Source organism: Oryx dammah, unplaced genomic scaffold (assembly GCF_014754425.2).
Source record: "Oryx dammah isolate SB20612 unplaced genomic scaffold, SCBI_Odam_1.1 HiC_scaffold_5, whole genome shotgun sequence".
In the NCBI taxonomy this organism is placed as follows: domain Eukaryota; kingdom Metazoa; phylum Chordata; class Mammalia; order Artiodactyla; family Bovidae; genus Oryx; species Oryx dammah.
Genome location: NW_024070189.1, coordinates 59,137,411 through 59,152,669, shown reverse-complemented (window position 1 = coordinate 59,152,669; position 15,259 = coordinate 59,137,411). Strand labels below are relative to the sequence as shown.

Here is a 15,259-nt window from a genome sequence, read left to right as displayed (position 1 = left end):
AGCAAGAGCTAGCCTTGAGCCTCCCTCTCCCATGCCACCTCCCTTTCCAAGGTGGGGGGCAGAGGTTCCTCTGCAGCAGACAGACCCTTGGCTGACTGGCTGTCCGTTGGCGCCTTATTTATGTGTGTATTTGGGCCCGGCTGTTTTCCCGGCTCAGCAGGTGACCCTGGCCGGGGCCTCCTATCTCTCCCCCGACAGAGCCTGTTGACTTACCCGTGGGCCCGCGGCCTCGTCTTTATCACGTGAGGCCTGGAATGTCCACCCGGCAGGGCTGGGCTGGGTGGGGGAAGGGGAGGATTCTGCATCCAGGCCCAGACCAGATTAAGCCTGTGTTCTGTGGGTTCCTACTGTGACCCTCAGCTCTTGCTGCCTCTTTTCAGCTTCTACCCATTTGGCAAATGAGAAGCTGAGGCTCATAGGATTGGGGGGCAGGCATGTTCCATCTGGATAAAGAAACAAGTCTATGGGAATTAAATGCCCTGCTTTCTTTAGGACCTTACCTACTTATTCATGGGACAGTAGAATGGAGATTGGGGGGGTCTCTCTGGGAGGGAGGGGTGTAGGCTGAGCCGGGGTCAGCTGACTTTCCAGGGTAAAGGATAGGGTGGAGGGATGCTGGGATGCTGATGAGCCAGACTCTGGCCTACTTTCTTAGATCCCCTGTCTTTTTGGGGTGACCATGAAGTCAAAGCCAGCTGCACAGCTTGGTGTTCTGAAGCATGTCTCAATTGGCCAAGAATGGGGCGGGGCTCACTTATCATTACTGTTGTTATTATTATTGCTACCCTTTTATGTGGTTCAGTTCTTCATTCATTGGCCCACTATATGTTTATTGAGCACCTACTATGTGTCAAGCCCCACCCTCTGGGCTTGCAGAAATGAATCATTGACTCTACCCCCCACCCCTCTGGAGGTAGGCCCAGGGCTGAAACTCTGCCCTGTTTACCTGCCCCCTGGGCCCCTGAATGGAGCTTTCCCCTTTTTTATCTGAGGCTCTCCCTCTCTTACCACCCCCCACCACCTGGTCCCATCCTAGCCTCTGTGTATGGTTGTAGGGTGTGCGTGTGTGTGTGAAGTGCCCTTGATTAAGTGTATTAATAGTTAAACTCTCACTCATAGCTGAAACTCACCAGACCACAAAAAGCCTCCCCAGTTACTCACGCGCTACTGCCCAACAAGAATATCCCACTCAAGTTTTTTCTTTTTTGCTTTCTCTTACTTCCCCTTTATTCCCCCAACTTTGAGCCCACCTCCCAGGCTGCAGGCAGTGAGAAAGGACTGCCCCCTCAAGAACCCAGGAATCTCCAACCATTCCACCTACCCTCTAAAGCCAAAGGCAGTCAGCTGCTCAGTGAGGCTGCGTAGGTCTAGTCTGTTGGTATGGGATGCGGGAATCTGGGCAGTGTGTGTGCTAATGACTCAAGATGGATATATCTGTGACTATGTGTGTTGAATGTGTGTCTGTTTATCTTGGGGTGTTGGGAGTCTGAGCCTGTGTGTATTTGAATCAGGACGTGTGTTTATAGATCTAAGAGTTGTGTCTGCATCGCATATATATATACCTGTGTGTTGTGAGCCTGAGAGTCTATATCTGAAAGTTGAGTCTGTCTCTGTAAATCTAGGAACGTGTATATTCTGAGTTGTGTGGGCCTAGAATTTTGGAGAGGGTGTGTTCATGATTTGTGTATATCTGTGTGTTTTATATACGCTTGTAAATTGGGGACTATCACTCCTTGGGTGGTACTGAATTGGGAAAGTGTGTGTGACTCTGGGAGTGGGCATATCTGAGCTATGCTAACAGTGGTCTATGTCTTTGGTAGCTGGTGTCTGTGTTCCTTGCTCTTTCTGTATCTCTGTCTGCCCATCTGTTTTTCTGTCTTTCCCTCCCTAGTTGAGGCCCTGAGTCTGTGAACGTGTGTGGTGTTGAACCTCTCCCACCCGGTCCTTCTCCTCCCCTGCCCTCCCCAGCAGTAACTGGGCAGCCTCCCCGTCTGCCTGCCTGCTGGGAGTTTGGAAGCCATGGAGGGAGACAGGCTGGGGCCGGGGTGACAGCGCGTATCCACGGCAATGGCAGCCTGTGATTACGGGAATAAAAGGATTTTAAGGTCATGGGTGTATTTTTTTGTTTTGTTTTGTGTTTTTCCCCTCTTTGGTGGAGCCACTGGCAACAAAGGGCCATTGCTGTGTGTCTGCAGGTTGGGAGCCTGTCCCCATGCAAGTGAACATGGATCTGTGGGTCTTTCCTGGGAGCATGAACACGTGTGTATATGCATGAGTGGAGCCTGTGAGAACGTGTGTTCCTCTCTGCCTGCTCCCTGTGAGAGAGTGCATAGGGCTGTTCCCTGGGGAAGAATTCTCAGGAAAACTTGATTTTGGGTATTTCATGGAGCTGGAACCCTGCAATCCTGTGTGTGCTGAAGAGTGGTCTGGCCCCTATCTTTGCCTACCTGTCTCCTTCTCCCCACCCCACTCCCCATAGGGTGTCTCTGGCCAGAGACTGGCTCGGCCCAGTCACCTGGGCCAGGCCACATCTCAGGGTGTCAGTGCCCCTGGCCCTGCTCCAGCCCCTGTAATTGCATTCTGCTGCCTAATCCCCCGCCAGCTCAATTAGATCGCAAATTCTTCTTCATTTCCTGCCTCTGATGCTGGCCTCCCTCTGGGCTCACAGGGCCTGGGAGGGAGGGAGGGGATCTTGCCCCCTCTTCTGCCTGCACTGGGGGCTCTGGAGGTGGGGTGTGATTAGTTCCTGGCATACCGGCCCTCGGGTGCTGGTTGCAGCCCTGGGGGCCTACAGGACAGGGCTTTGCTGAGCCTTTATAGACCAGCCTCAGTAGCCCTGTGCTAGGGGGAGGGGCTTGTGTTGTCTGGTACCTGGGCTCTGAGTGGACCAGGCAGGTCACTCTGGCCAAGCCCCTAAACAGTATCCTCACTGTTGATCCCCACAGGCTCTGCCCATCTCCTTATTCCCAGAGGAGTTGCTGACCACCCCTTGGTCTAGCAGTTGTGACTCTGTCTTTGACCTTTTCCTGGTGGCTGTTCCAGGCACCGATAGCATCACTGAGCTCCCCCGCTACTGGCCCCTCCTAACTCCCAGCCTCGACCTCACCCAAACAGGTATATTTGATCCCTGGCTCAGGAGTCAGACCTGGCTCCAAATCCTGGCCATGTCACTGCCAAGCTGGATATATGTATGACCTTTGGTCCATATATGTTCTGTGATCCTCAGTTTCCTTATCCCTGAAATGGGAGTGTAAGAGTGCCTGCCTCACAAGGCTATTTTCACACGGACACAGGGATGGCTGTGCAGTGCCCACCGTCAGTGGCTAGCCCACAGTCAGCATTCAATAGAAGTTGGCTTTTATGGTGATGAGGACTTCCTATCCCCCACATGGCTCATGGTTAGCGTTTCTGTCTTTATTCTGCTAGTTGCCAGGTGTGTGACCTTGGGTACGTCACTCTGGCTGTCTGGGTTTCTCTTCCCCATTTGTGAGATGGGACCCACGATGGGCCTGACCTCACAGGATTACCTGCATGCTTGGCCCTAGCCCCCCCTGCAGGTTTTCAAAGTGTTACTTGTACTCTTATTTCTTTTCCTCACACCAAGCCTGGGGTGGGGTGGGGCTGGTGAAGACACAGGCTCGGGGACAGGGGGACTGGCCAAGGTCATGAGGTTGATGGTGGGGCCGGGGGGAGGGGGGGCGGCAGGGGGAGGGCTGGGGGATGACCCGCTGGCTTGCTCGCCCATTGACTGGCTGGCTCAGCTGAGCTGTGAGGCATGGCCTTCCCTCCCGCTGATCTCTGTGGAAAGTGGTGGCACGGCTGATTTTTTTTTTTTTTTCTGTGAAGGGGAAGCTGGATGTCTACCCCCTCCTTCCCCAGGAGGTGCCTGTGGCAGTGGCTGTGCTGACAGGCCTCCTGGCCTTCTGACTATGGTGGCTGGCAGCTCTGGAGGGCTGGCTGTGCACAGATCAGCCGGAGGGAAGAGAGAACCGCAAAGGTCCCCTGCCCTCACTAATCCCCCGGGCCCCTCCCACCCTCAGCCCGTCCTCCGTCTGGATGGAAAGACAGAAAGCAGCCACAGCAGGAGGAGAGCTGGGGGAGGCTGGCTGGGCTCAGGAGGTGGTGGAGGGAGACTGGGGAGAGGGGGTGGTCTGCTTCAGGGTCCCTGTATCTCCCTGGCTAGTCTCCTTATTTCTATGATCTCTGACACTCATTGGCTTAAGGTCTTTAATATGTCATGGCCTTCGGAGCCAGCCCCCTGCCCCAGCCCACAGGCCCCCTTTGTCTGCCTGCTGTCTGCCCTGGGGTATCCCTGTCACTGAATTGCTGAATTACTGACCTCAGGGCTGTCTGCCTCCCTGCCAGCCCTGATACCATCCGTATCCCTCTTGACCTGCCCCACCAAACACACACCTCTGTCTGTCACAACTCGGTCTCTCCTGTGGGTCCTTTCCCCCTCTCTCACATCTCTGACTGTCCCTCTGCCCTTTCCCTCCATTTTTCTCTTTATGTTGGCCTGCTCCTCCCCAGCAGGACAGAAACAGCAGCAACTGGTGCGCCTGGCCGCCCCCCCCACCACCACCCTGTCCACCCCTTCCTGCCCCCATCCCCCCAGCTGTGCTGGCCGTGAGAGCTGGTTTTATTTATTTTTCTGTTTGTTTGGGAAGAGGGCAGGGGCAGTTCTGGGCCCTGGCTGCTGCGCTCTGCCTAGAGCAGCGGGCAGGCGGGCCGCACTGGCCTCCCAGGAATGTGGCCGGGACGCCCCGCGCTATATTTACTTCCCTCCAGCTGCTGGCCCCAGCAGGGCAGAGCCAGGCCTGCCCGGTGGCCCCGGGGGAGCCCTGTGCCCACCCTCCCCTGTTCGGCAGACCCCACATGGCCCTTGGGCCCACTGTTCCTCCCTTCACCATGACCTCCCCTGACCTCCTCGGACTCTCCCGGTCTGCCAGCAGGAACGCTCATGTGCCATGCCGGGACAAGCATAAAGTGCAGGCGCAGTAGCCTGCCCCACGTGGGACTGCAAGCACCTGGAAGCCCCCACACCCCCACCTAGGGGCCTAGCCTAGGCCTGTAATCTGGTGGCCAGAACTATGCAAAGCATCTTTTCGGGCCTCTCCGCACTGGTCTGGTCCTTGCTCTTGCCACAGTCCCCTCAGCTCTGCTGTGATCACTGGCCAGGCTGGGGTGGGCTAGGGTGGGAGGCCTGAGCCAGTGTCAGCAGTTGTGTTCCCTTCACTGCCGTCTCGCTTCCCACCTCACGTGCTGGCCCTCCCAGCTTTCCTGTGTAGACATGTATTAATGTGCATGGTTAAAAGCTTGCACATACATGTGCGGCACCCATGAACACATGTTGGAGTAGACCTTCCGTGGAGGCAGGGCCATGCTTCTAACATCGAGTCCCTTGATCATCAGATGCTAATGGGAGGCTACTGGGCTTGCTCCTTGCCAGCCTTGCAACGGGATGTGGCAGTGATTCCTTCCTGTCCTCTCAGTGTCTGGCACCAGCTAAGTGTTTGAAGAGCTTTAGCTGCTGCTCTAATCACTTGCTGTCTCCCAGTTATTACTATGATAATCATAGTAGGTCTTAACAATGGTGATGACAATGGCTAACCCGTCCCAGCCCCTGACTGAGGGCAGGCACTGTGTGGACGGCTTTCTAGCCTTCACTTCATTCTTTCCTCACAGTAGGCCAGTGATGTGGGTGCCATTAGCTTCCCCATATACAGATAAGGAAACTGAGGCTGGAGCATTTGGGACTTGCCACTCCTGCAAGTGGGATTGGGTCCTGACAGAGCCCTTGATGGGCCATGAACACCACAAGGACAGCCAAGGTTGGGCTGTGCGTGGCAGTCCATACTGCCTAGCACACAGCAGGCACTCCATCAATGCCTGCGGGGTATAGGCCTTGCTCTCTTTCTTTCTTGAGTCCCCCAGACCCCTGGCAAGGGACCTGGCATTTGTTGGGAAGATGGGCTGATTGACTAGTTGGGTGAATGAAAGAATGAATTAATGAATGAGCAGGTGATTGGCTGTGGAATTGAGTGCTCTTAAGGGACACCAGGAGGGGGAGATGTACTTATGTTGGTGAGGAGACTGTTCAGGGGAGACCCACTGGCCCTGCAGAGGATTCTAGGAAGCAAAGTTGAGGGGCAGGACTGAGAGATGCATCCAGAGACCAGTAGGCTACCAAGGCTGAGCCCTTGGGGCAGATCATGTCATCTTCTCCCTCCAACCTCAGTTTTTCCATCTATCAAATGGGCTTGGGAACCTTGCCCCGGCTGGCTGGCTGCCAGCTGGCCTGGGAGCTTGAGAGGTGAGGGACTGTGGTGGGAAGGAGGAAGCAGTGGGTGGTGAAGACTGGAAGATGAAGCGTGGAGCTTGGCTTGGAACCTGAGAAGCAGGGAGACCAGCCCTGACCTGACACCCCTCCTCCCTCTGAGCTTCAGAGTCGGGGCACAAGCTGACAAAGCCCTACCTACCCGCTTGCACTCTGGCGAGGTCTGGGCCTCCTGACAGCTGCAGCGTCCGTGGCTGTGTTTGCCACAAGGTGGTGGCCTGTCCTCCAAGACTAGACCAGCTTGATCCCCATAACCCCTTGCCCTGCCCCACAGCCTCATGTCCAGTTCCTGGTGACCGTGATGGGAGAGCCCAGCTCCTTTCCTGCCTGACCCGCCTCACCCAAAGCTCGATAGAAAATTGCTTAGCTGGGCCTCCAGCAGCAGGTAGGAGTGGACTTGGCCCCCTTTCTTCTGGCGGTGTCCCATCTCGGTGGCCTGGAATCTTAAGTCACAGAAGTCTAGAATCATAGAATGCTTGGAGCTAAGGGATTCTTGTCAGGATTCTTGTCGCGTTGAGAGTCTAGAATCACAGAACCGTGGGCTTTACTGCTGGAAGGAAGCGTGAATGGTCATGTTTCAATCTTGTTCGATGCTAAGAACATTGGGAATTTGAGAGGAGGGGCTTCCCTGTGGTGCCCGCCAGTGACATGAAACCCAGTTCTGCCTCTGGTCTGCCCCTCTCTGGAAATAAATCACGCCAGCACGGGGAGTGGACTGTGTGGGCCCAGGCAGGCGGTGAGGGGACGCAGCTAGCCTACAGGCACGGGAGGGGTCCTCACGGCAGTGCCCGCCCGCCCGCTGCCCACGCTTCCCCAGGCACCAGTGTGAGGAGGAAATGCAGGCTGTTGCTTCCAGCGACAGCCGGCAGGGCCGGGCGGCTTCCCAGCTCCCCCTCTGATTCACGGCCGCCTGCAGCTCCCCCCTCCCCTGGGGGCCTCTGCAGCCCCATCTGTGCAATGGGGAGAGGAGGCTTCACCCCACAGTCTAGTCACAAAGACAGTACAGTTGCGATTCTTTTAAAGCCCACCCTAATGCTTTGGGAGAGTTGGGCCAGTGGTCCTGAATAGTCAGCTGGGCATTTGGCCCCAGAGCACTGAGAAGTTCTGTTTGGAGTCACCCTGATGCCTGAGAAACTTAGGAGGGCTGCATTGGTTCCTGGGGTAGAAAGTGTACCAGGTGGGAAACGATAGAGAAGGGCCCTGCCGCCAGGGCCATTCTTCCCATTCAGGAAGAGCCTGGATGGGAGCTGGGCTCACTCCTGATCTTGGTATACCCATCTGCAAAATAGAGCTTGTCATTCCATGTGGCCATTCGTTCATTGTCTACTCAGTGCCTGGACATGTGCTGGGTACTGGGGATGCTGAGGCAAGAGGGAGGATGGTAGGGAGAGGAGGGGTGTCCTTGGCGGTGGGGTGGGAGTATGATTTGGCTGAAGGGGTGACTGGGAGAAGGAATGAGGTTGGGGGTGCACATAGGGGCTGACCAGCGAGGCCAGTGTCCAGCGGAAAATCCCAGCTGTTCTCAGGAAGTGTTTCCTCCACTGGTCCCCAGGGAGGGAGGCGAGGCAAGCAGGAAGGAGGAGAGTTGGGGGCAAAAGAGGCCCCCAGCCAGTCCGATGGAGACATCCCAGGCCTGGCAGCTGGGCGGGTGTACCCCTCACACTGCAGGAGGGCTGGAACGTAGCCCCCCCAAGCTCTGGGGCTGGGCCTGTGGTGGGGGGCCGGGGCTTTCAGGAGGGGCCAGGCCATAGTCCAGATTTAAACGCCTGCCCCAGGGGCCTTGCGGTGCCCTCCGCCCTGTCCTGAGCTGCCGCCGCGGGGGTGGCAGATGCTGTTTCATCGACTGAGACGAGTGGGAGGCCTCCGGAAGGTCCTCCTGGGAGGTTCCGGGGGGCAGCGGGGGCGTCGGCAGCTGCCGCCCAGCTAAGGCTGGTTCATGGTGGCCTCCCAAGTCCCTCAGTTCCCCCAGGCCTGGGGATGGGGCACTGAGACTGATTCCTCCTGCTTTCACTCCCCCTACTGCCCACCAGGCTTCTTGGCTCTGGCCCCCCTCCCGTCCCTGGCTGTGTCTGCAGAGCCCCCCGGGGAAGGCAGGGGAGGAGGCGCAGCGGGCTCAGAACAGCGGGTGCCCGCGCAGCCAAGTATTTGCGCGAGCTGTCAGAGACAGACAGGCATGTAGGGAATTCGGTGCGTGTGGGGCTGGGGGAAGCAGCCGGGTGGGCAGGCAGGCAGGAGGGGGGAAGCTGGGGCTGCCTCCCCCGCCTGTTGAACCCTGCAGAGACCACCGTTCTCCCAGCCCAGGCCAGAAGGTGCATCCGGCACCTCCTTCCTGTCTGTACCAGTGCAGGGGACAAGAGGGACTGGGTGGGACCCTGGCTGATGACGGGGCTGACACTGGCAAAGGGGTGCCCTGCTGAAGGCCAGAGCCTGGGAGAGGCTGTCCGGTGGAGTGTGGAGCCGGGCAGGAATCCGGGTTGTGCCCAACTGTGGCCTCCAGGAAACAGCAGCTGTCATGCTCCCGCGTCTCCCCCCTCCCCAAGCCTGGCACAACTCGTTTCCTGGCCAGGGTCTGGCTGGGGCAGATTGGAGGAGCCTGGTATTGCCCAGCCTGGGCAAAGAACAAGCAGGATGAAGGGGACCATGTTTATAAGCCTAAAGGTACTTGGGGATGCTGGCGAGAGCTTCCCCTGGTATTCTTTTGCTGAAGCAGGCTGGAGTCATTTTGAAGGAGGGTACTTCAGCCCTTACCTCCCTGGACAAAGACCCCAGTTTAGTCACTTGCATCTTCTCTCCGATAAGGCCTATTAGGGCAGGTCAGGGCCTAGAGCTGAGTAATACTTCATAGCTGAGAGCCCAGAGAGAGGGATACACTGGCCTAGGCTCACACAGCGGGTTCTCCAGCCTTCTCCCTACCCTCATGTGGGTGGGGTCAATGGGAAGAGGTGAACATTGGGGGTTTGCTGGGGTGGGGGGCTATATTTAGTTCAGTCCTGCAGAGCCAGGGGGCCTCTGGGAGCAGCTGTTGGGGGGGTGCAGACAGAGGCCTTGAGCTCCATTTAGTCTGGACAGAAATATCCTCCCCCCACCCACCCACCCACTGGCTGGGCGGCCAGGCTGCGGGCTTGTCCCCTGAGGGGCAGCTTGCCTGGGCCTGGCGGCCGGCGGGACAGGCAAGATGACCCGATAGGCTTTTCCCAGCTCAGGTTTCGATGAAACAGGAACCGGAGCCGTAGCCTGGGCTGTGGGGGCCAGGGCCGCCGGAGCTGGGGGGCCAGGACTGCCTCCCTCCTGCTCCCCTCTGCTCCCTACCATGCAGCCTCCCCTTCTCAGAGGCCTGGGGAAGCAGCAGGTTATTTATCAAGCGGCCTCCCTGCCGCGTCTGCCCGCGCCTGCCTCCCTCCCACCCCCCCAGCCCCCAGCGCTGGCGGCCATGAGCCCAGCAGAGCAGGGTGAGCTGGGCGGGCTGGCGGCAGGATGAGCTCAGGAGATGTGAGTCACCCCATCCCCAGCAGCCCCACGAGGCCCTGCGGCCTGGCAGGCAGCGCGTACTCACGCACATCCCACGCGGCACACCCAGGGGCACACGCTTGGGACAAACAGTCACTCAGCACACATTGCTGACACTCGGGCAGGGCCCAGTCACAGTCGTTGTGGACACTCGCTGTCACACTCACAGCCCCAGCCTCTGGCACACACACACAACGCATGCTGACACATACAAGCCGACGAATGGACAAACACAGTCACACATGGACCCCATACACGACTCCAGTAAGGCGCTGGTGTGTGTGCCCCGTCCTGTCACAGGCTCAGGCCGTTCTTCTCCGGCCACAGCTCTCACCCAGATGGTGCGAAGAGCTGGGCACAGGCACTGACCCTATGGAGCCTGGTGTGCACACAGGCTCGCTCCCAACAAGGTTGGGGCTCCATTCACTGAAAGGCCCCTGTGTAGGCTCACACGAAGGAGACCCACCGTCAGCCGTGTAGAGTCAGCTGAATTCTGCAGGGTGGGCACGGGAAGGGAGATGTTTCCCCACGCCTGGGGAAGGAAGCCCCAGTCACAGGCATGGAAGTGTTAAACTCATTTGCCCTCCAGTATGGGGAACTCTAGCCCAGGCAGAGCCGGTTGGGGGTTGATGGGGAAGGGACAGGGGGAGCTCGGTACAGGAAAGGCTGGAGAAGGAAAGCCATGGAGAATCGATTTTCCTGGGAGCGCCAAGTGGCCAGCTGCTCCCCCCACTCGGAGAGCGGGGTCCTTGAGAGATTGCAGGGTGCCAGAGACGGGAGGAATGAGACTCCCTTGATCTAGTGGGCTGAGTGCCCTCAGGAGTCTGTCAGCCCACCCTCCCAGGTCACCCTGGCCCTCCTGCCTTACAGCCAGCACCCTAAGACTCAGAATTTCAGACTTAGCCCCTGATTTTTAGTCCCTGGCCTGAGTACAAGGAAGGGCTGGGCTGCTGGGTTAGGGGGATGCCCTCAGGGAGCTTCTTTGCTTCTGCTGCCCATTGGGGCTGGCGCTTGCCTTCCCTGAATGAGCAGAGCTGGGGGGATAACCCATATTTCACACACAGAAAAAGGCATCCTTTTTCAGATGAGAGAATTGAGTCCAATGAGGATAGCTTCATTGCTCATGGACTTTGGACACAGTCTCCTAATGCTCAGAGGGCAGCTCATTCTGGTCCCACAGGATTGAGACAGCCTAGCAGAAGTCAAGAGGGCAGGTGGACTCTGGCCCATGTTGGGTCCCACCTCCTGGCCACATAGGTCTCCCCCATAAAGGCCTGAATAGTGGTTGGGGAGAAAAGAGGACCAGGCAACCTGAAGAAAACAAACAGCAGTGGCCAGTCAGCAGAACTGGATGTCCCCCGAGCCATCAGCTCTAGAATTGGACAGGCCTGGGCTCCACACCAGGTTTGGTCACTGCCTGCTGTGTAATCACGACCTGGTTTGCCAACCTCTCTGACTTCACTTTAGCCACCTGTAAAATGGGTATGACCCTTATCTCTGTCTTAAAACTGCAAGACCTGAAGTAGATGGTGGGGTGTGGTTCGCACCATGTCACACTTGGATCTCCAGGTGAGTCCAGCCCTCCTCTCCACCTGTTGGCTCCACCAAAGCTGGCATTTTTCTGGGAGTGGTACCCCACACCAAAGACTCCTTAATTAGAATGTCATGGATTTAGCCTTCTCTAGGGCTGTTCTTAGATGGGAATGATGGAGTGTGGGATTGAGGAAGCTGAACTTAGGGTCACTGGGAGGGGAATGGTTGGGAATGGATGGGACCCAGGACAGAGGAACCTGGAGTCCTTGGGTGCACACTCCTGGGGGCTTCACAGTATGGTTAGATACACAGAAAACCAACCATGGTTCCCAGATTTTTTTTCTATCCCCTAACCCCCAACAGATAGCAAAGCCACAAGTTAGACCCAGGCAGGGATTTCCAGGTGGCTGATGTGGCCTTTGCAGGGCAGTGAGGGGCTTGGAATACACCTATGGAAGGGCTGTTGGGACTGGGAGCTTGAAGAAGTGTGGACATGGAGCAGGCCGGGCTAGGGTGGGGAGGGGACAAGGAAATAGGAGGAAGGGTTGGTAAGAAGCAGAGATGGGCTCTTCCTGTGGCCAGAAAAGCGCAGCTGAGTACTGCCCTCGCTGTAGCCCTGCCCTCGCTGTAGCCCTCAGACCCCTTTCGTGTGTGCACCTCCCCGGGTTCCTGCAGGTAAGAGGGCAGGACAGAGGATGCTCTACTTGAACCTGGGGAAACTGAGACATAAGCGATTGGCTCAGACTCAAATAGTGGCAGAACTGGGGCCACAGCCTGGGTTACCCAACATCCTTGGCTCGAGCAGTGCTTTCACTCATTCTGGTGTTGGCTGAGGATGACGGTAAAAATAACCACACAGCGCTCATTTATTGAGCACCTATGCATGTTGGCCCCGCACTGAGAACCTCACATTCATCCTGTCTAGGACCCTGGTGGGGGTGGGGCTATTATGGTGGCATTTCACAGATCAGGGAGTGGGCTCAGCAAGGTCAAGCCATTTGTCTGAGGTCTCCTAGCTTGAGGCTGCTGAGTGGGAGGGGAACCCTGGCTCCAAACCCCATGTAGACCTGTGCCTCAGGGGGGCTTCTACCCATCTCCCATAATTAACACAATGAAGAATATTCCTAGTTGGGCCAGCCCCCTCCCCACCTAGGCACTGCCCCATGACTCTTCTAGGGCCGTCTGTTACCTTGGACCCAAGAACCTTGGGACTGCTGATCCCGTAAGCCCGGGGAAGGTAAGCCCTGTTGCCCTTGGCCTCTGCAGAGACATGATTCACTGGATGTCAGGTGGGAGTCAAGGCGTGGCCCAGGGAGCAGATTGAGTCTCCCTAGGGTTGCAGGGATGTTCTTGCAGACTTCTGGGAAGGTCAATTGCTAGGCTCGTGAGAGCTGCTTAGGGGCCTGGTCAGCATCATACACCTCTCTCCCATCCCTACACTCCCACCTCCCTGGGGACACCTTTCTCCTCTCTGGGGAGCCCTGCAGGGAGAAGTTAAGAAAGTGCCCTTGAGCTGGAGCTATCCTCCTCTTCTGTACACAGGGGTGACAGTGATCACCCCAACCCGATCAGTGTACTGGTTAGCTAAAGAGAGCACCAGGCACAGCGTGGCCCTGGGGCAGGTCTCACTAAAGGTCACCGAGTTGGGTTTGTTTTGCTGGAAGTTGTTGCTGGCCTGAAATGGAGGGGCAGAAAGTCTGGGTTTGGGGCCCTGTGCCATGTGGCAAGTTACTTCCCCTTTCTGGTCTCAGTTTCTGCATCTCTGAAATGACTGAGAGTCTGCCGAGCACATGCTCTGAGACAGAGGTAAGCCACAGTTAGACAGCCACACTCATAAACTCTGCAGCTGGTCTCCGGGTCCCCCAGGCCCAGGGCTTCTGCAGACCTTGTGTCAGCACGGATTTCGGGGGGAGCAAGGTGGGCTCTAGAGATGGGCCACTTCTACCATCCACAACTTGAGTGAATTTTAACTCAGTTCTGAGCCTCAGTGTTCTCATCTGCGAAATGGGAAGGCCATGGTGCCTACCTCTTTGGTCTGCTGGGAGAATAAAAGAAGAGGGTGTGGACAGAGCACCTGGCACGGACTCCGTCAGTGTGGCCCCCGCCCCCACCTCCGCCAGCTGTCCTGGTTGCTGCCCCTCCCAGTCTTGGTCTCCGGGCTTCTGGGAAGGCGACAGTGCCAGTCTGCTGGCTCAGCCGGCTTGGCCACTGACCTTCAGAGCACCCAGGCTGTCAAGGCCGCCTGACTGCACTGCCTGCTGGGCGGGTGGGGGGAGTGCCAGCCAGCTCCTCGCCTGACGCTACCCGCCCCTGCTCCCACTCTCCTCTCCCTCTCTGCGCCTGTGTGTGAGCTAATTAATCTCAGCCCCTTTGGGAAATTAGAACGCCGCAGTCATGGCCTCCTCAGCCTCACGGTGCCTGTGCTGCTACTGGTCCCTGCCAAGACCCACTGTGGTTTGGGGGCACAGGGTGGGGGGTGGGGGCAGCAGGATGAGCTGGGTAGGCATGGTTGTCCCTGAGCCCTCCATTGCCTGGCTTGCAGGGGTGGGGGGGCTCTGGTTTCTTGGCCCCCTCCCCTTCCATTCAGCATCCATAAGGATACCAGACCATCGCCCTGCTGGGGTTAAACCCAACCTCCAGTGTCTCTGACTTCTTCCTGGGGCCAGTATGGTCACCCCCTGGTATGGTCACATTCCATCATTGCGGGGTCGTCTTGCCTGCCCAGCTCAGGCTGATGGTGACAGATGTAATTATGGAATTTTGCTTGGGAAATTAATTTGAAAAAGTTAATTAATTGGCGGTTCCGGAGGTGGCGGGCTCCACGCCCAGCTGGTCCTGCTGACGTCAGTGCTGACCCGCCTGAGATGGGCAGGCTGGGGAGAGGGACCCCGGTGACCTGGCTGGGCAGACCAGTCAGTGTCCTGGCTCAGGGGGGACACCTGGGCAGTGGGTGTCACCTGGACCTGCTAAGAGTCACTCTGAAATCTGAGCACTCAGCCACTTGTTTGTATGTTCACCAAGCAGTTGTCAAGCTTCTACTATACAAGTGCCCCCCAGCCAACATAGACCACTGAGTGTTTCATCCAGTTCTTCTGAATCCCTTTTCTCAAGGAAAACCTCTAAACCTGTTCCCAAAGCTTTTCCATAGAGTTTGGATCCACTGTACCGATGAAACAACTGAAGACTCAGAGGGTATGATTGCCCAAGCCATTCAGCTATATTCTCCAGCAGAATGGAGTAGCGGATGTATAAAGGTTAGGCTTCTTCCCTTCTTCCACAGGCAGCCCCCTCCCTAGTGTGTGATAGGAGCCTTAAAGTTGACTGTACGCAAGAGAGGGCCAAAGAACATGGCCAACCCCCTCCACCCTGACATCATTGTGCCTCCTCCACACCCCTCCCCAGACTTTTGTGGTACTCTATGTTTGTATCTTGGGACTTTTCCCACCCAATCTTTGGGATGACCCACCTGGGCTGAGGCAGGAGGCCCCATACCCTAGGGTTCTCGGAGTTTGTAGGGACCCCTGCTACCTCCTGGGCCCCCTGCAGGGCCCCTAAGCACAATGGTCTGACCGAGATCTTGTGTCTGGAGGAGTGCAGATTCAGTATAGTTTTTGTCTAGACAGAAGATGGGTCGGGGGTCGGGGCTCAGGCAAGAAGTAGCCAGTCCTGGTTCAGGTCAGGGATGTGACCTGTAGGTGGCCAGCAAGGTGAGCAAGGTAGGCTTTCAAGAGATTTGGGCCTGGGTTTCCTTAAGCTGTGTGGCCTTGGGTAAGTCCCTTAGCTTCTGCTCAGAGCCTCATTTTCCTCACTGGGACACAGGGATGATCACGTATGCCACTCAGGGCTGTGAGGAGGCACAGGGAAGAAGGAGACAGTGGGAAG

At 57.1% G+C, this 15,259-nt stretch overlaps 1 protein-coding gene across 4 annotated transcripts in view; it reads left to right on the top strand.

Annotated features, from left to right (window-relative positions):
- Positions 1-15,259, top strand: part of CXXC5 (CXXC finger protein 5) — a 39,782-nt gene that overhangs the window by 8,375 nt on the left and 16,148 nt on the right. Inside the window, exon 1 of one of the 4 annotated variants that reach the window (XM_040239972.1) lies at positions 3,078-12,614. The exons of 2 other annotated variants lie outside the window; for them this stretch is intronic. The gene's annotated coding sequence lies outside the window, so the exon portion shown is untranslated. Of the gene's footprint in view, positions 1-3,077; positions 12,615-14,213; positions 14,632-15,259 lie in introns of those variants that run through there. One more of the 4 variants, XM_040239973.1, reaches the window with a different exon arrangement.